Here is a 16,090-nt window from a genome sequence, read left to right on the forward strand (position 1 = left end):
ATTGACATTAGAGTATTTGGGATAAATTTTTGTGATATTATTTTTTAAAGTATTCGGAGTATTATCTTTCTTAAGAGCATGAATATTGATCAACTCAAGGGAAAAAAAAAGTGTATGAATATTTTTATTGGTGCATTAATTAACTGTTGTCTACATTTATTTATAGATTTAAGTGATATAGAGCTCAAGTTATTAGCCTTGTAGGAGTGGATTGTGCTAGAAATTTTATTTTGCATTAATTTATTTGAATAAGTTTTGCAGAATGATAAGATTAAATAATATAATACTACTAGTATTCATTCATGTCCAACAAAACTATATAATATAACTAAAGATAAAAATATGTAATGCATTAAGATTAAACAAAAAAAGTTCGACATATTATTAGGACTAAACAAATACTAGTAAAAAAGAATATTCTGCAACACTCATATTCTGTTATAGAATAAAGTGCACTATGTTAGTTTGGTGCAAAATTTGTTGTAAAAATAGAATAAACTGACGAAGATGGTGTCACATTCATTAACTCGTGAAATAGTCGAAATAGTCACAAAATAACAAAGAAAACAATAGCTACACTTCTAACTTCAATTAAACCTCTTATTTATATTCACACAAGCACTCGTAGCAAATTGAAAATGATCTTTCAATTTTATTGAAGTCTTCCAAAATACGTACTTATTTTTAGACATAGCATCGTGTCAAACTCTTTTCCACAATTTATGCGAATTGAAACGTCAAAAATGTTAGGCCCAAAGCTGTGGACTCATTGTGTTCAATAATTGGAGAGTAGTCAAGCTGTCGCTATTATCAAAATTCACATCTTTATTAAATTTTGAAAAATCAAACCCACGTGAAATTGACTCGGAGACTAAAACAAACACCATTTGATAACCTCTTAAATTTTGATACGGCGCCGTTTTATCTCTATGATTTAATACATATAATCAGTCGGTGTGTGTATACAAATAAATTATGAAATAAAATAATGTATGATATTAGTTAATTGGAGACTTTTTGTTAACTTTTACAGTTTAATATTTCGACAGCGAAAGTTTCTCTAGGACGATTTTTTTTTTCTGTGTCAATAAATAATTATTAGTCTTCTGTCGGTCCTTTTTTTCAATGTTATGATGTAATTATGATAATATTACAATTCTATTAAAAATATTAATCACTTCTAACTTATTTATTTTTGAATTAGAATTAGAAGAGGTATCTGAATATAATCAATTATACACAGTGGAAAAATTACACCACACTCAAGAGGAAAAACAATACCGCATGTAGGCGGGATTAAACCCAAGACCTCTCACAAATGAGAATTTTTAAATGCCTCTACTTCGGCAAGGCCTCGTTGGCCTTCTAATTATTTTTTAAGATGCTTTTTTTTGTATGTTGTTATTAGTTGGTCCCCTATAAGATATTTCTTGCTCCGTATATTATTAGTATTCGTGATTTCATGAAGTAATTACTTTTTCAATGTTTTAGTTTAAACGTTTCCTAGTATAGTGTAGTGGGCAAAATTCGTCAACTTGGCTCAAGCCCAATTAACATTCCAAGATGGACTAATGAGCCGAACAAACCCGGTCAGTCTAGCCCGACAAACCTCGGACCAGCTTGGATCATTAACAGGTTGGCCCAATTACTTAAGAAAACTTGTCGTCTAGCCCAATAAGTGAAATTATACTTATCACAGGATCAACCTGAACCGACCCAGGTTGACTATCCACTTTCGGTCCAAATTGCCTAAACAGTCGGGCTGCATTCGGCCTATGCCCACCAAGCTAGTTTGTCAGTTTGGCACAATCCTAAAAAGCTCAACTAGTCAAACGGACTGGTCCGTCTAGCCCGAAAAGCTATAGATCGACTTAAATCCACAACCAAGCTGGATATATCGCATGCGGCCCAAGGGTTATAGCCGACCTGGATTGACGAAGTTATAAGACCTAGCCGTCAAAACCCTAGAAAACGTCTCCCAGCCGTCAAACCCTAAAAAAAACGTCTTCCATCAAGCTGACGCAGTCAGAAGGGAATCTTCATGATCCCGGCCAAATCGCAACAACCGGATGGATGAGGGTTTTGACGGGGCCAGGCTGTAAAAACCCTAGCGGCTGGATGTCTCCTATATAAACATCCAGACTAGATCATAAAAGGGGACGAAAAAAATTGTACTTGCTCTCTACTTCTTAAACTCTCTCTACTCCGCCGCCTAGCCAACTTGGCCTATCTCCGCCTCCCATATTCAATTATCACGACACACTGTCACCGTTTCCACCCTCCGACGCCGCTTACAGCCTGGAGTAACCGCACACTCCAGCCTGCCTTTCTCTCTTATTTCAATTTGCTTATCTTTCTATTTTGCTATTCCGCTACTGACTTGAGCGTCGGAGGCTCTACGGTCGACACCCCCACCCGGTGCTCAACCTAGGGCTCTTACGTGTTCTTGTGTTGACAGGTTGCTAGTGCCCAATCTATCCGGACGTGCAGACGTCAACTTCAATTGTAGATTTTAGCCTCTACAATTTGGCGCCCACCGTGGGGCCCTAGCAATCAAGCGAATCAACGCACTTTCCTTAGATCTCTACACGAGCATCAATCATGTCTGATAGTTGTGACGAATCTGAAACTCCTGATGCACCCCACGTGGCTACTCAGGCTGACCTAGCCGCCCGGATCGCCACCAAGACGGAACTACATCGGGCTTGATCCCGTCAAAGGGTATGTAGGCAACTCTACGGAGCATGGCTCTACGGAGCCCAGTCCGGCCCAAGAACTACATTTGGCTTGATCCTCGCAAGAGGTATGTAGGCAACTCTCCGGAGTGCAGCCACCAACTTCAAATCGACGTGTCTCAGCCTGTCCTGCGACGTTAGCACCTTGCGAGATACAAGTCGCCAATGATGACTCCTCTACACGGACAAGATCAACCTGTATCATTAAGGAAAGAAACATCATCACAACATGAAACTCAAGACCATTGGTCTCTAGTCATCCCAGTTGAACGAACCACCCAGCTTGGACCAATCAACGAGATAGTCAAAAAGTTTGTAAATATTTATCTTTTTTTTAAAAGCTAGAATTAGCCACTTGTTCAAATGTCCACATGGTACTAGCCACAGTTGGTCGAAGTCAGTACGACCCAAATATAATGAATTCCAACTTGCTTCAATTGGAAATACTTGACTTGGACAATTTAGAGCCAACAACTCTACGATTCCATATTTTGCTTCAAAAAAAAAAATCCCAAGCCGGCATGTTACATGAAAGCATTAAATCAACTAACACGCCAAGATGGGACACAATTTGCCCAAGTCAAAATCACAAGTTGGCCAACGTCAGCCGATTCCAACTTGTATAACCAAAAGAAAATCAAAGTCCAGCTTGGCCTTACTCAAAAAACAATAAACTCTCCAACATCCGGTCCAACTTGTATAACCAAAAGAAAATCAAAGTCCAGCTTGGCCTTACTCAAAAAATAATAAGCTCTCCATCATTCGGTCCAGGCTGGTACAACAAAATGAAGATGAGAAGGACAAGCTGCATCTATTCATCTCTTCGACATATTGATGTTCTTTCGAATATACAAGCTACATTGTGTCAATCCATATGATATTGAATCCATGATTTCAAAGGCTCATATATGCCCTAAACGGATTTATACGCAGAATAAATACAAGTATACATATGAAAATCACATACAAGGCGACACATATAAATCCAGCCTGGTTCTGTCTAGATGCAATAAAATTGTCCAACATTAATTTCAGGCTGGAAAATTCGAAATGAAAATAAAATGACAAGTTGTGTCTATGCATCTCTTTAACATATCGTTGTTCTTTCGATGTACAAGTTGCAATACGTTGCACCAATCCATACGTTATCGAAACCATGATAACCAAGGTATTCACGTTATCAAACGAGATACTCAAACATGTGCACATATATGCTCCAAACAAATTCACATGCCAAATGGTGATACAATGATATCAGCAAACCACATTGAATTATAGAATAAGGCAAACCTCACAGATATCTAGCAAATTCGACTTTCCAAAAGTTCACAAATGAAACGTCCTAATAAGACAGATAGCTCAAACCGACCCAATGGTTTAAAGTCCAAGCTGGAGATGAAACACACACATGGCGATACAGGAGGTCGGCTAAATAGTCAAGTCTCAAACAGTGCAATGCAAGCAAAATAAACAAAGTCTCTTTTTCGCTTAAGATTCACTCCCCCGTCTGAGGTTGGTCATCTCCGGTGGTCATCCCGGCAAAATTGCTAGCAAGCTACTTCTGCTCCTCCTTGTCAGCCTTCAACTCATTAAATTCATCTATATATTGATGGACATCCTAAGTCCTAGGGGGCTGATTCTCGAGATACGCCAAGGCCATCTCACCCCGAACTCGAATCTCCGTCTCACAGCTTGCATAAATGATTTGTTGCTTCAATACAACAACCTTATCTTTGAGATCCTTGCAGTCCGCTGCAGCTCGCTCCAACCGACGAGCGTCTTGCAACTTGGCAGACTCCAATTTCTTGACAATCTTATTGGCCTTATCACGCGCCTTCTTGACGGCTACCATCTTGTCTTGCCAACTTGCTCGTTCAGCCCTCAACTCATTAAGCCACCATCGCAAGAGTTCTTTCCTTAAGGAAGACAGCTTTCTGCATACTCTACAACAAACACAAAAGTGCAACAAGTTGGTGTCCCTATTTCGACAATTCCACGTTGGTATACGGCGTAAATTTCGTACAATTAAATAGACTCAGCTCGACTAACTTAACTACAGGCTAGTATTTAATTCTTGGTTCACACATCTACAAATATTACTATATATCGATGGCACCAACTTGTGAGATCCCAACTTGCGAAGACAGATACAAGTTGTATTTCTTATTTGAATAATTCCAAGCTGGTAAAACACCACTATTCATATTGGCAAATGGCTACATGCTATACTCTTTCTTTGAATAGTTCCAAGCTGAAAAATCATCAAATTTCATATTGGCAAACAGATCCAGCCTGATTCACTTATGTATAAGCTGATACTTTGATCCCAAGCTGACAGACACGTCCAGCCTGACTTACTTATTTATAAGCTGACACTTTTCCATGTTGACAAACGGGTCCAGTGTGGCTCACATATTTACAGGCTGATGTTTAATTCTAAATTGGTCTACGCCATCTACCTTCGCGATAATCTCCAGGCTGGCAAGCCAATTCATATACATATATGCATATATATGCTAAGCACAATGCCAAAAAAAGAAGGAATCGAAAAGGGAGTGGGAGAAAATCTCAACTTGTGGAAATAAAATTCCTACAACCTGTTATCTTTCTTTGGAACAACTCCAAGCTGGTAAAATACCACGATACATGTTGGCAAACAACTACAAGCTGTATTATTTCTTTGAAAAATACCAAGCTGATAAAACACCATGACCCATGTTGGCAAAACGGCTATGAGCCATACTATTTCCTTGAAAATTTTCAAGTTTGTAAAACTTCAAAATCTATGTTGACAAACGGATCCCGTCCAGCTCACATATACGGATTGTCACTTAATTCTAAATCAGTTCACACCATCTACCTGTATGATACATTCCAGGTTGGCAAGTCAAGTTATATATACGTATATATGTGAAAAAAAAAGCCTATTACCTTCTCTCAAGATCTCGTTCTGTCACGGTCCTCCGTCCCTGAGCCAATCCCTCCCGTAGAGAAGCTCAAAACCTCTAAAAACAAACAAGAAAAAACAGTCAATAAAATGCCAAACGATCTTATTCTTGCTTCCTCCCTTCCAGGGCCTCTCCTTAGACAAGCTGCAAAACAAGAAAATATGAAAAGAGTAAGTTATGAATACATAAAAATGATAGCATGGTACTACAACAAAAATTCCAAGTCATCCAACATGTAACACTCACTACAAGCTTCCCACGCCTGGGGCACAATCGAATCATGTGGTTCCCCTATTGCGTTATTTGAAATGAAAAAATATCTAGAATGCCAACTCTTGGCGCTATCCGGAAGAGATAGCAAGTGGACGATTTGCCTTAAGCTGATATCGAACATCATCAGTTCTATGCTTCTCCAAGCTGTAAGCCTGCAAAACTTCAGAAAAATTGAAGTGAACACCCCTCAGCTCGCTAAAAACCTGAACGGCCATGAGAATGCGCCACACGTTTGGAACTAATTGACCCGGAGCGATGCGGTAGTAAGTGCAAGCCTCAAACACTAGTCAAGGAAGAGGAAATCGGGCACCCATCTGGAGAAAACACTCATACATGACCATCCATCCTGGATACAACCAATCGGGCCTTTCCAAATCGTATGGAGCAGCCAGGTTGGCACAAGAAGGAATAGCATTAGCGGCACAGAGTTCATCCAACTTGTGATAGCAAAATACAACCACACCACGCCTGGCCCGGGACCTATTCCTTGCCACGACATTCACGTTATTTACACAGCTTATATCATCATCCGACGATCTATAATTTTCACTACTTGACCCACTCGACACAAAAGAGGCAGACATGTCCAGAAACATCTAAAAAAAAAAAGGTTATTAAACACTCCAAATACGACTAGGAATCACCGACTTGTATTTCCATCCGAAGTCACGAACTTGTATTCATCAAAAGTTACGGACTTGTATTTTTAAAATAGGTTATTGGATATTAAAATAAAACAATAGAGAATTGTGCCTCCATGCTTAGTCAACGTGCAAAATCCCATGTGGATAACGAAAACATGTTTAGTGAATAAATTTCATTAAGCATGGAATCAATTACCTGTCAACCTTTATCACATGGAAGACGGATTTAAAGCAAGCCCCACGGAACAAATTATTGCCAAAGTTTCCTATTCTAAGAGATATAAGACTTCCATTACAGTACAAGGGAAACATTGCCATTTCATGTCTTGCGGAATCAACACGAACACTACTCAACAAATGGAGGAATTCAAAAGTTTAACTCCATATTACTAGCAGCCAGAAGAAAAAGGAAAACCAAACAGCGTGTAAAATCACAAAAATATGGAGTGAACATAGAAAGAGAAAAGAAACAAAGGCTCCCTTTTCAAAATAGAAACTCAGCACTGTCCAATAAAGTAAATCAATACACTATCTACTACTAGATACAAAATAACTCTCACAGATCCGCGCAATCCAAACCAAAAATCAAAATCAAGACATGTATGCACAATTCGACAGATCAAAGCTATCAAACCATACATGTAGCTTCGACAAGAAAAACAGTATATAAAATGCTAAACAGTGAACTATCTCCTCCACCTTAGTATACAAAACAAAAGCCACTGATCAGTGAAAAGATATCCTTCTTGCTTCCTCCCTTCCAGCCTCTTTCCTGCTGCAAAGCTCCCTCTCTCACAGCCTACTAAACAAAATGAAAAAGAAAAGATTTGAAACCATTGTATTCTACTAAATCTTCGTCAACAACAGGGTCTAAAATTAGATTGCTACCAAGCCACTTTATTCTTCAACATGAAGATTTGTTCTTCATCACACACAAAAGAGGAAAATAGCTGCAACACTACTCATTTAAAAACAAAATAATTTCAGCTGCTACACAGTTGTCAAATCGGCCATTTTTTATTCCACATAGAGGCCTCATAGTCATAAGGCACGGAACCAACAATTAAAACCAAGCGAAGCAAATTAGTGATGAAAGGAAGCAATTTATTTGTGGTTTGAAACCAAGCAAAACAAACTTTGTCAAAACAACACATAATCGCAATGTGTGGGGTATAAACCCACGACCTTATGCAGATACTCACCCTTCACCCACGACTACACATTTCCGCATCAAACTTGTTGAGAAATATAGATCCGATGAAACTCACCTCAAATTCTGGAAAAAATGGTCAAGGAACCGAGTCGGGGGCCTCGCACCCGAGCCCTAAGACTTACAGGTGCTACTCGCCACCATCAAGACGACAACGGCGAAAAGTGCTGCCGCCACCTCTCTCTGTCTTCCGGCAACAGCCGGCCGCCGCCTTCATCCCTCGGCTCCTCCTCTCTCTTTTTCCTCACAGGCGCGCACCGCCCCGTCTTCTCGAATCAAGCAGCGAGCGACGCCGCCAACGCTGCCCCCATTCCTATTTTCTCTAATTGCCCTCCAAGTTTTCGACCCCCGGTGACATCGCCCAACTGTCTCGCTCCTCCCTCTCGTCTCCCTTTCAATCTCAGCTACCGCCGCCATCAATTGAGCAGAGGCGCTGCCACCTACACCTGAAAATCTCCAATTCAGCAGTCAATAAGTTTCGAACCCGAAATCCCCCATTTCTACTTTCGATTAATTGCCCTCTGAACTCCGGTGACATCGCACGTCCGCTCGAGCCACATCGATTGATAATACGCAAAGAGAAAATGGGAGCCATCCCCTCCAAGTTTCGACCTCTGGCAAAATCGCCGCTCGGTCTCACTCCTCTCTCTCGACCCCCTTTTCGTCGCAGTTACCGCCGCCGTCGATTGAGCAGCAGCACCACCCTGAACCCCGGATCCCCAAATCGCAGCCACCGCTGCCCTCTCTCACTCTTCTCTTCGCCCTCGCACAAATCTCTCGAACAAGCACAAATCCGGCCAACAAATTTCTCCTCCTTCGACTATCCGGCGAAGGGCGTCGCCTCCGACCACCGCTCGCCCAACAACCCGCAGGCCGCGCTTGAAAAACCCTAGGTGCGCCAAGCGCCGCCAACCTTCCCCCTTCTGGCAAAGCGAGAACCTGAACCACGCCGTCCATTCATGAGACGGCACAACGGTGATGGCCGCCGTATTCTGCTCGACGGAAAGAAAGGGGCGAGAAAGAGAGAACGAGATGAGACGGGAGAGAGAATCAGAAGACTCTCAAAAAAAAAAAAACCAAGCTGGAGCCCATAGAACCAGGCTGGAAGACTTCTTTTTGCAATATAAATCAATTAATTAAATTATATATTTCTATAAGTAGAGGAAGCACTTGGAATTACTACAAGACTTACAAGTCGAAAGATTTACAAATCGAATCGTCGCCAACTGGTATTTGGTTCAGCTGATATTCGGTTCAGCCCACACTACTAACTCCAACTTGACTTGACAATATCTTACAGGCTGGCATCCCTATTTTCCAGCCGAGCCAGACGAATGCCCCCCTTTCTTTTTCCTTTTGAACCAGACGGACAAACCAAGGGAGATATCCCCTTCTATTTCCGAATCAGGCTGCTGGAGGAGTTATTTGTTTTGACAGACGAGCCAGGCTGTAAAAATCATCAAACTCGCCTATCTCCAAATACCAAGCTGGGAATTAATTTGCAAAATGAGAAAGACGCAAGAGGGAGAGAGTGAGACGAGAAGGAGAGACAGGATACCCTTCTTCAATTTTCGAACCAAGCTGGAGATTAGCCAAATTGAATATTGAATTCGATATACTGCATACAGGCTGGAGTAGGCTGATATGTCACATATATTTTCTTTATTTCATTTCTTCAATTTTCGAGCCAGCCGGGAGAATAATCAATATGAAGAATTTTACCCAATTGGACTCAAAATGTTTCAGACAGGCTGGAGCAAATAGTTATGTCGACAATGAGCCAAGCTGGAGCATTGGAAATTTGCTCCATTTCAAAATTTCAAGCTAGGGCCGTCTAAAAAAAAAATCCAAGCTGGAAGATATTCACCTATTTCAAATTATCAAAGCTCCAAATTTCGATAGAACAAGGGGAAAAGAAACCCCCAAGCTGGTGAAGCGCTCCAAAGCTCTACAAGATGTATTTCGAAGAAAATAAACTTCAAAATTGATTAATCGCTCCAAGCTTATAAAGTACCAAATCCCACGTTGGCAAATCGATCCAACTTAAATCACATATTTACAAGCTGACATTTAAAAATTCGAACTTGTCCACGCCGTCTACTTTCGCGGTATTATTTACAGGCTCGTAAGCCAATTTATATATATACGCTTTACGAGCCGGTCTTGAAAATGAATAGCAAGTCGACGCTAACTGGAGTAATTATTAGTCTTCTGTTGGTCCTTTTTTTCAATGTTATGATGTAATTATGATAATATTACAATTCTATTAAAAATATTAATCACTTCTAATTTATTTATTTTTGAATTAGAATTAGAAGAGGTATCTGAATATAATCAATTATACACAGTGGAAAAATTACACCACACTCAAGAGGAAAAACAATACCGCATGTAGGCGGGATTAAACCCAAGACCTCTCACAAATGAGAATTTTTAAATGCCTCTACTTCGGCAAGGCCTCGTTGGCCTTCTAATTATTTTTTAAGATGCTTTTTTTTGTATGTTGTTATTAGTTGGTCCCCTATAAGATATTTCTTGCTCCGTATATTATTAGTATTCGTGATTTCATGAAGTAATTACTTTTTCAATGTTTTAGTTTAAACGTTTCCTAGTATAGTAGTACTTTATATGGCATTAATTTAAAATTTAATATCATCAGCATCTGAAAGAGCTCATACAAGTCAACAGAAATGACTGTAAAAAGATTTATGTGACTGAAAACAATACCATCTTCGACAAGCAGCATAAAAATGACCATTTTTTTGTAAATGAGAAAATAAGTCCAAATTAAAGAATTGCTAGTTGCCACTTGCCAGTATAACTGTACTTTCATTGTCAAATTATAATTCAAATAAATCAAGCAATAATTTTATATTTTAATTTAATTTTTTAGATAAGTGTTTGCTTGTTTGTTAAAAGATAGATCACACTTTTGATATTGATATTATGATATTCAAAGAATTGATTCTATCATCTCAAATTTCAGATCAATCCACGTTCTTGATGCATAGTATTCATTTTAGTTGGTAACGAAAGTTTATTTGGATTTTATTTATATTTAATGAGAGAGTATTGTGTCATATTATTTAACAGGTGAAATTATCTACTATATAGAGTAAGTTTAAATAATTAAAATCATGACTTTTGACCCTTCGACTTAATGAAACATATTCCAATTTTGGCAATTAAACTCGATAATGATCAGCATTCAGAAAATTGCAATACAAATCATTTTCAGTTTTATTGAAATCATTCAATCAATTGTACTAAGTGTCACGCGAGCTTAGCCTTATTTATATGTGTTGGAGCATTCACAATGAAAGGCGCTAATTGATGGTCCACACCTTAGCGTCTTTCCTCTCCAGCGCATTGGCTCTATACATGGCACTATAATCTTTATTTTCATTTAATTCTATATTTAGTCTTTTTATTTTAAAATTAAATATTTTATTAAAATTAAAAATTCAATATTACATTTATTAAAATAAAATATAGGATTTTAAAATAAAAACAAGGCCAAAAACGTGACCAAATCATTCCACGTCAGTCAAAGATTGTAATTTACTCCTCCTATCTTAATAACGTTTTAATTTTTTTTAACATTTTATTTATAATATCTCAACACAAAGAGTAAATAATTTATTTTATCTATGCTCTCTATCTCTCTCCATTTACTTTATCTCTATCTGTTTAATTACTTTATCTCTTTATCTCTCTTTTCTTATTTATTTTATATTTATCTCACTTTATTTATATTTTTATAATTTGTATGGCCCATTTTTCTGGGATGTTTTTATTGTGACAGAGGGAGTAATTTAATTGCAATTAAGACCAAAAGTTCATAGTAATAAATAATATTGATTCAATCTATTTAATTGTGAGGGAAGTACTCCCTCCGTCCCACGAATCTTGACACGTTTGGTTTCAGCAAGGGAATTAAGGAGTTGTAGATTAGTGTTTTAACTATATAGTTAATAAAATATAAAAGTGATAAAGTAAGAGAGAGAAAGTACTCCCTCCGTCCGCCAAAAGTATTCCACAATTACTATATTTGGCGTCCGCAAAAAGTATTCCACTTTCCTTTTTAAGCCATGGTCCCACCATCCACCTTTATATTTTATTCTTACAAACACTTTTTATTTACAAAAAACTCACCCTAAATTTAATCTCAACCACACATCTCATAAAGTGGTGGGACCCTTTCTCCACTACATCAACATCATCACACATTTTATTAAACTCCGTGCCCAGCCAAAGTGGAATACTTTTGGCGGACGGAGGGAGTAATACTTATTACCTTATTTGGAAATGTGTCAAGATTCGTGGGACGATCCAAAAAGGAATACGTGTCAAGATTCGTAGGACGGATGGGGTATCTTTTAACTAGTGCCTTTTTTTTTCAACGGTTTATATAAATTTTCAAATATAACTACTAGGTCTAAAATTACCAAAATGTAGTATTAATTATAAATCCATCTAAGACTCTAATTAAGTGCAAACACGTATAGATCAAAATACATCATTATTTTTTTCGTTAATCGTCAATTTGTTTGGCAGACATGTTCAACGCATAAACTCGCATAAAATATATGTATACGTTTTTTCCACTCTTTTTTTATGGCAACACAATTAATGTAGCGAAAAGCAGAAAAAATATTCCCATAATGGGTTTATTGAGCTAGTAATTAAATTAAATTGGTCATGATCGGCTGCAATGGGAAATACATACCTAAAATTAATTATTGCATCGGTATATGTTTGGATAGACATATATCGCACATTATAAATATCAGAATCTGTTTTTCTATGTTTAAAAAATAAAAGATAAAGAAAGATCTAATTATTCATTAATATTTTCATTGAGTACTACTAGTGGTGGGGTGACAATAATTAGCTACTAAAATAGGTCTGGAATTTTAACGTGGACAAAGCCATTTTTATTATTATTTCCTTTTTCTTTATCCTAAATATGAGGTATTATATGCAACAAAGCTGCGTCATAAATCTAAGGATTAATAGTCGGAAAATACACGAACTATCATCGGATTTGCATTTTACACATGACCTTAAAAAATAGCTCCACAATACATCATCTTTTGATTTAATTGCAATTTGCACATGCATTGACCATCACTTAAATTCTGGATGACGTGTCTCCCAAAATTTGCAGAAGTGGACGTACCGGCGATCAAATAAAACAACGTCATTTTGTCAAGCTTTTTTCAATTAAAAAAAATTGAAAGAAAAGATCAAATCTGGCCCATCCCTCTCCCCCTGACCCCTTTCTTTCTTGGGCAGACGCAAGCGCCGAAGGCGCCTCCTCTGCACCGCCACGAACCGCCCATGTCGACGCATTTCGACGCATTCAACAGCGTCGGTGACGCCTTGTTCGGCCTCACGAATTTCGGCTCCACCTTCTTCCTCAGCTCGATCAACCCGTTCGAGATGGCCATCCCCACCAGCCCCGCCACGAACCCGGTCCCACCGAGCACCACGCCCTTGTACACGAACGTACCCAACCTCTCCATCACCGTGAACTAGCCCGCCTCGAACATGTGGCTCGCTGGACACCCCGTGAAGATCCACGGCAGGCTCTGGCTCAGCGAAGAGGTTGGGGCTACTATGTACATGAGCAGCAGATTCAATCGAGGTTACTACGTTGGTGGAGAACACGAAATCGAGCTCGTTTAGCCCAAAATTAGGGCGCAACGAGAGCAGCGCCGTTCAACCGCTGCCTTCCTCTTCCAGATCTGGAACCACGGGCGTCTGCATACCGCCGAGGAAAGGGATGTGTAGGGTTAGGGTTGAATTTGGGGAAACCCCCAAATCGGAGTGGAACACGGCGTCATTTTCGTGATTAGAGAGGAGGCGCGACGACAAGTAGAGGCATTGCTGAGAAATTGGTATGAGGTGGTTGCGCTGGAGGTGGAGGCTGAGCGCCCGTAGAGTGTTGGTCGAAGGATTAAGATTGACCGTATCTATGTGTGAAAATTGGGGGAAAGGGGAATGAGAGGCGACCAAAGTCGCCGGGGAAGAAGGCTTTTCTGACGTAGTAATTAGCGTCATTTTGATTTTTGATTTTCTGGGCAAAACGACGTCGTTTTGCCCACGTAGCTTGCCAGCATGTAAAAAAAGCCACGAATAACGCCATGTAATGTTAAATATTGTCCACGTCATCGCCGGTCAAACTTAAGAGTAATCGAAACTTTCGCCGTGTGCAAATTGCAACTAACTTAAAATGTGATGTATTATGGAGCTATTTTTGAAGGTCATGTGTAATATGCAAATTCGATGATAGTTCATGTATTTTCCTGCTATTAATTAACCCTAAATCTAATTCTATTGATTTAAGTTCCAAGAATAGGTTAGTAGTTGCTATGAATCCAAGTTCTGAAAACGAAAACTATTAATTTAGGACATCAATAAATGAAATTAGCAATCTAAAAGTACAAAACATGTATTTCATAAATTTTAACTATTTATATTATACTCCATATAGAATATTTTTAATGAACATGCACTAAAATAATTTTAAGATAAAAAAATATAACAATACATGATAATTTGAGTACTATAAGATTCATAATTTTAAATTTTAATCATAGCGGTGTTAAGTTGATAATAGTATTCATTTCTAAGATCCCGGACTGATAGATAGCTAATCTATCTTATCAAGTTCTAAACTGATAAAACTAAAAAAAAATTACTACTTTATCATAAATCTTGGGGTCAAGTACAAAGAATTTGATGAATTTTATTACTCCATGCGTCCCACGAAGCATAACACAGTTTCTTTTTTTGTCTGTCCCACGAAGCATGACACGTTTTTAAAAATGATAAGAAATTTACCCTTTATTCATATTTTCACTTTTTCACCTACCACACTTAACACACAAAATATCAATTTCTTAATTTTCGTGTCAAAAAGAACTGTGTCATGCTTCATGGGACGGAGGGAGTAATATATATTGGTCTTTTCAATATTAGAGATCATTTTTACTTCCTTTAGCTCATTATTTATTTTATTTCAGGACTGGGTGTATAATAATTAGAATTTATAAGTTATTTTAATTAAGAAATAAATTTATACTATTTTTTAAATTGAATTTTATAGCGCTTTAGTATTTTTTAAAAAAACCTACGTAAAATTTGAGCAGAAATCTGCATAGCAGCGTATGTTGCAGTTTTAGGGCGTGTTTGGTTTTGAGTTTTACAGCATATTAATTAAGTTAATACAAAGTAGTAAAGAGTTTGATATTCTATAATACGTATGCGGACGGCCTTGTGATATGTGAAGGCCCTGAGCTAAAAATCCGGATTACGCAGGATAATTAATACCACCTCCCCCCTCGGATTACGCAGTATAATTAATACGACCCTGCAATTGTGTCCATTTTTAAACTTATCTAACCTAGAAATATGGATACCAAACGGAAATCATGATTAATTAACCATAATAGCAAACAACCAATCAATATTAGTAACACATATCTATCCACGCTAATAATCTAGTTTACTAACTATACTGACTAATCCCTTGCCCAAAACCAAACACGTCCATAGACTTTTAGTTAGTTTACTTTTTAATTTTATTTTTATTGATTATTTTGAATATGTGCCATGACATGGCAGAAGCTGCCAGCAAAGCAATGTCACATTGTCACGTCACAAAATTCCCCAAAAGAGATGTCACCGGTGTATCGAATTGAAAAATAAAATTCTAAATACGTACATATACGAAATTGATAAAATTTAATTTTTACTATATGATAATTAAATAAAAGTTCAAAGTTCGCGAAATGCATATATTCAGCCCTAAATCTTATGGTTCGTTATACAATTAATGCTATCGCACAAATTAATTAGTTCATAAAATCAACCCCGGTTGTCTCCAACGGGACTCCAAACGGTGCGACCTCCTGTGTGTGAACAGTGAGGTCCCGAGTTCAAACCCCACTGCTCCTCTTTCCCAACTCTCCCAAGTCAAAATAAAAATAAAAAATCAACCCCAGCCCACATTAAATTGGTGGGATAATTAAGAGTTGGATTGTTTAAATGCTGCTACATAATACAAATTTTAACAGCCATAAAATCTTTATTCACTTGAATTTGTGTAATTAATATCTTCCAAGTATCAGTGTGTCTAACTTAAGCGTGTTTTGTTTTGTTTTTTATTAAGCGTGTTTAAAATTTGTCACGTCGCACATCATTTTTTTTAATTCTCCTTAGTCCTTATGATTTTGAGACATCAAATAAACTTGATTAAATTATATAGTAATG

At 38.0% G+C, this 16,090-nt stretch overlaps 1 long non-coding RNA gene across 1 annotated transcript; it reads right to left on the bottom strand.

Moving 5' to 3' along the window:
* Positions 1-7,081: 7,081 nt before the first annotated feature.
* LOC131005467 (uncharacterized) lies at positions 7,082-9,269 on the bottom strand. Its single transcript, XR_009095266.1, has 2 exons — positions 7,869-9,269; positions 7,082-7,402 (listed from the first exon to the last, which is right to left on the bottom strand). It is a non-coding gene; the product is annotated as an uncharacterized LOC131005467 (long non-coding RNA).
* Between the last annotated feature and the right edge of the window lie 6,821 nt (positions 9,270-16,090).

The sequence above is a fragment of the Salvia miltiorrhiza genome, chromosome 1, assembly GCF_028751815.1.
Source record: "Salvia miltiorrhiza cultivar Shanhuang (shh) chromosome 1, IMPLAD_Smil_shh, whole genome shotgun sequence".
Taxonomy (NCBI): domain Eukaryota; kingdom Viridiplantae; phylum Streptophyta; class Magnoliopsida; order Lamiales; family Lamiaceae; genus Salvia; species Salvia miltiorrhiza.